Source organism: Marmota marmota, unplaced genomic scaffold (assembly GCF_001458135.2).
Source record: "Marmota marmota marmota unplaced genomic scaffold, marMar, whole genome shotgun sequence".
Classification (NCBI taxonomy): domain Eukaryota; kingdom Metazoa; phylum Chordata; class Mammalia; order Rodentia; family Sciuridae; genus Marmota; species Marmota marmota.
In genome coordinates this window covers 31696785-31701842 of record NW_026000082.1, presented here as the reverse complement: position 1 = coordinate 31701842, position 5058 = coordinate 31696785, and positions in this window count along the sequence as shown.

The following is a 5058-nucleotide window of genomic DNA, read 5'->3' as shown; positions in this document are numbered from 1 at the left end:
CATCGGTCACATCTGCCCTGCTCCACAAACAGCCAGTTTCTCTATCTCTTGAGCCAGGTGTGCCACACCCGCAGCATGGCCCAGCCCCTGGAGAAGCCCAGCAGTCCTGAAGGTAGGACAGGAGTCTCTGGGGTCCTGAGTATCTGCACTGGGTCTAGGGTGGGAGGGTGCACAGGCTTCTGGCAGGCGTGTCCCCCTGACCCTGTGAGCCTCTTGCCCCCTAGTAAAAGATGTGGCTAGAGGAGGGCAGGGAGGGCCCCTAACACCCCGATACTGCTCAGGTCCCCTTTGGTGATTGTTGTAAGCAAACTGCTAAGTACTCATTAGAGACATGTTTGCAAAGGAGAGCCTCGGGCCACATAGGTGCCTGGACTCTAGGGACATCCCAGGAGGACAGAGAGTATGGGATTTAATATCAGGAAATCCAGGCTCCAGTCCCAGTTTTGCCATGTACAGGCTGTGACAAGTGGCTTTGTGAATTCCTCTCTTGGGTCCTGTTTGCTCCTCTATAAAACACGGAAGGTATCCTTGCCTGGAAGCGTGGTAGTGAGGAGAGGCTGGTGCCTGACTCGCGGGGACCTTCACCTTCACTCTCACTGCTAACGGCGGCGCAGCCTGTCATCCTAGTGACTCAGGAGGCTGAGGCAGGAGGATCGTAAGTTTGGGACCAGCCTCAGCAACTTAGCAAAACCCTGTCTCAAAATCAATATAAAAAGGGCTGGGGGCGTAGCTCAGTGGTTGAGGTTCCTGGGTTGATCTCTAGTACAAAAGCACCCGGGTCTCTTACTGTCTTCCAGCACAGCCCTCACCAGGTCCCAACATGGTCACTGACAGTGCTTGAGTCCTCACGGCAGGGACTCTACCTCCCACACCACTGAATCCCCAGCACCTAGCATTATGCCTGGCAGAGTGAGCACCCAGCGAATGTCTGACGGGCTGAGAGGACTTCGAGGCCGAGTCACTCCCACGTCCCTCCCCCCTGCCCATCTGCACTCTGAGCATCCCACCTTCACGTACCTCTGGGGGCCACCCTCAGGGACAGGCTCTAGGCCTCCATGAGCTCTAGGAAGAGAAGCACCTGCGGGGTGGACAGAGGTGGTGGGGGCGAGATGCTGCAGGAGGAAATGATGGACGAGCTGCCAAAGGAGAGAACTGAGCCAGTGACTCGGGAGGCTGAGACAGGAGGATCTTGAGTTCAAAGCCAGCCTCAGCAAAAGTGAGGTGCTAAGCCACTCAGGGAGACCCTGTCTCTAAATAAAATACAAAACAGGGCTGGGGATGTGGCTCAGCGGTCGAGAGCCCCTGAGTCCAATCCCCAGTACAGAAAAATAAAAGGGGGAGAGGACTTCCAGAGGCAGGACCAGCAAACACAAAGGCGCAAGGTGCATGAGGATCCGGGTGCTTAGCTCACCGTGGCCGAGTTCAGAGACGGCCATGGTGCGTCAGGGCGGGTGGGCAGGCCCGGGCAGCCCTTCAGTGTCCCACTGTCTAGACCAGTGATTCTCAATGTGTGGTCCCTGGCCCAGCAGCACTCCCAGGAAACTTGTTAAAAACGCAAATTTTAGGGTCCCGCCCCAGACCTACTAAATCTGAAATTCTGGAGGTGTGCAGAGAACTCTGGATTTTAACAACCTCCGTGTGAGTCTGAAGATGCTGAAGCTGGAGAACCATGGCTCTAGGTTTCTTGAGGAAGGCGATTAGGAGCCACGTTGGTTTTTCAACAGAGGGAAGCAGGTCAGCACCCCACTTTCAGGTCATCTGGGCAGCTGGTGAGGATCCATCCAGGGCAGCCTGGAGAGGGGCAGGTAAAAGGCCCCCATCTGAAGGGGGGGCCTCCACAGACCCTCACCTCCAGCTGGACAGAGGCTCTGTGTGCTGCACAACAATGTAGCTGCCCAGGTGAAAGTGGGGCCCCCAGGGAAGCCACTGACCCCTGCTGGCACAGGGCCTGTTGTCAGGGTGACCACCTGTCACTTGGAGGAAAGGGTCAGCGTCCTATGGAGAGGTCAACAATGGGGAGTTGGTTGTCATGGCAACCTCCCCTCAGGTGGGGCAGGGAAAGGGAAGAAGGAAGGCTGGTTGCTCCCAGAAACCCCCCATCCCAGGAGGAATCTACTGACCCCACAGCTCTCAGTGCCCCCCATCTAGCCCACTGTCCCCTCCTCTGTGCGTCTGGGCCCCCGGTGGCAATTTCCTCCCCTCCCCTCCTCCTCAGTTTGCTCTACAGCCTCCTGGTCACAGCCTAAGGGCTGGGTTGTCTCCTGGGTTACAGCCTGGGCTTCAGTAGCTGTGTGACCTCCCCTCCAGAGGCCAGGGCCTCTCCTCAGCCAGCCTTCACCTTCTCTGGCCAACTAGTGCAGGGACAGCGACTCGTGTGGGGGTGGTGACCCAGATCAGCAGAGGAAGAAGAACAGGACAGTTGTCCCCTCCCAAGCAGAAGGGCCCTCTCACTGCTTTTTAAAACATTCAGGGGGGCCGGGGATGTGGCTCAAGCGGTAGCGCGCTCGCCTGGCATGCGTGCGGCCCGGGTTCGATCCTCAGCACCACATACAAACAAAGATGTTGTGTCCGCCGAAAACTGAAAAATAAATATTAAAAAATTCTCTCTCTCTCTCTCTCTTTAAAAAAAAATATTAAAAAATAAAATAAAATAAAACATTCAGAAAGAAAGCCCAGGGCAACTTGGGCCCAACTTGACCCTCAGGAGAGAAGAAGGCAAGAGACCACCACACCCCCAAACCCGGGAGATTGCAAGGTTCAAGCGGTCTGGGTCAGAGTCCTGTACTGATAATGTTCACTTGGGCAGGCCTCACCCCCTCCTGAGCCTCAGTTTCCTCATCTGTACACCAGAGACAGTATCTGAACAACCAGGTCCGCTTCCCGGGGTTACCCCAGGATCAGGCCAGGAGACGCGCCCTCAGGGGGAGGCAGAGGCCTGGTGCCTCCCTGAGCCCTGCCCTGTTTCTAGGGGAGGAGGCAATGTCCACTCCTGGGTGGCTTCTCCTTGCTGGTGGGACACCTTGTGGGGAATAACAGCAGCTTTGGGGTCAGACATGCCCCATAAATACTGACTGCGGGTGCTGCTGTTTTCACCATTAATCACGGGGCAATGGATGGAGGCCTGCCTGGGAAATCGCTTCCTCCAGGTAATTTATATCTCCTATGCTCCTTGCGGTCTTCATACACTACAGTCTGCTAGACGGATGCTTGCTGGAAAGCAGAAGCCACGTGCTTTTCAGTTTTCCTGCCAGGCCCTGGCCAGTTTCTGGCAGAGGGCACCCAAGGATCTCGGCCAGGAGGGGCTGGAGGTCTTCTCTAACTCAGGCAGCCCTCCTGCCTCCAGGGAGAGGTCCTTAGCCCTACCCAGGGAGTCCCTGGTCCAGGAGCCTGAGTGTCAGGGTCTCTGTGGGTGAGCAGGAGCCGAGTGGCAGCAGCAGGATCTGGGACCACAGGGAAGTCCCAGGGCCACCCCGGCCCCTCCCACTGAGAGCTGATAATAGGAGTGGTTCTAATTATGCGCTAATTGCTTTCTTCCAGGCAGCTTCTGGGAGCCCAGGAGTTCAGAGTTCATGAATAAATGAAGAGGGAGGAAGCGGGAAGGGATGTTTATTGATCCACAAATCTCCATGTGCAGCCCCGGCCCCACAGATGCTCGGCCATGCGGCTGTGACACTTTGAATACGTTAAGCCCAGCCCCTCTCTCCCTGTAACAAACAGATGGGGATGGGGGCAAAAGGAAGTTACCAGAGTGTCCTCGACTGGCTTTGGGACACTCTCAGTCTCCACACTACCCTGGACTTACCCTGTAGTCTTGGGCACTCACACTGACCATTTCTTGGGCTTTAGCTTTCCCTGCCCCCTGCCCAATAGTGTCACAGTCCCTCTCAGAAAGCCCTGCTTCAGCATGTGAATGAGGGAACCACAGAGCCACAAAGAGTCCTGTAGGGAGCATCACAAGTTCAAAGCCAGCCTCTGCAACTTAGGGAGACCTCGTTTCAAAATAAAACGCGGTGGCCCATGCCTGTAATCCCAGCGACTAGGGAGGCCGAGGCAGGAGGATTGGGAGTTCAAAGCCAGCAGCTTGGAGAGGCCCTAAGCAACTCAGAGAAACCCTGTCTCTAAATAAAACCCAAAAAAGGGCTGGGGGTGTGGCCCAGTGGTTAAGCTTCTGGCTTCAATCCCCAGCACCAAAATAAATAAAAAGGGGCTGGGATGTGTTCAGAGGTCCAGCGCCCCAGCCTTCGATCCCGACCTCCACCCGAATACCTCTTTCTCTAGGGGGCTGTAGACTGCAGGGAGGTGGTGGGAGGACACCATGTTTGGTGACACCTCTGTGCAGTGGGACACCTGGTAGATGCCAGCTCTGCTGCTCCCTGGCAGGCTGAGAGGGAGGCCCCGGCAAGGCACTGAAGCCTCCCGAGCCTCAAGCTGCTCCATCTGCTGAAGGGGAGCCGCAGATGCTGGGCCGGGAAGGTTCGCCCCGGGCACCTGACGTCCTTCGCCTGGCGCCTTGCACACCGTAAGTGTGTGGGAAGGGGAGCTGGAGTGCCAACGCTGCCAGCAGCCCTGCGAGTACAGAGTACAGGCCGAGTACAGGCCATTGCCAGCATGACAGGTGATAGAGGGCGGGGGTGTAGCTTGGGGGCACAGCGTTTGCCTAGCATCAGTGAGGCCCTGGCTCCACCCGTGGCACTGCAAAGAGCAAAGAAAGGAAGCACAGGAGGAGGAGGAGGAAAAGGAGGAGGAAAATAAAGAAAGGAAAAAAAAGAGAATCTAAGGTACAGAGAGGTCAAGCCACTTGCCCAACACCACGCATGAAGTGGTCTACTTTGTCTGGTCCACTTTTGTCCCCAGGAGTTGGTACATGATAGGTATCCATAAATAATGCCCAGAGTTACAGAAACCCGGAGGGGAAACAAGAAGCAGCCTGGCCTGGTGGTGCATCCCTGCCATCCCCCTACTTGCCTTAGTTCCAGTTATTTGGGAGGCTGAGGAAGAAGGATCATAAATTTGAGGCCAATATGGGGAACTTAGTGAGACCCTGTTTCAAATGAAAAA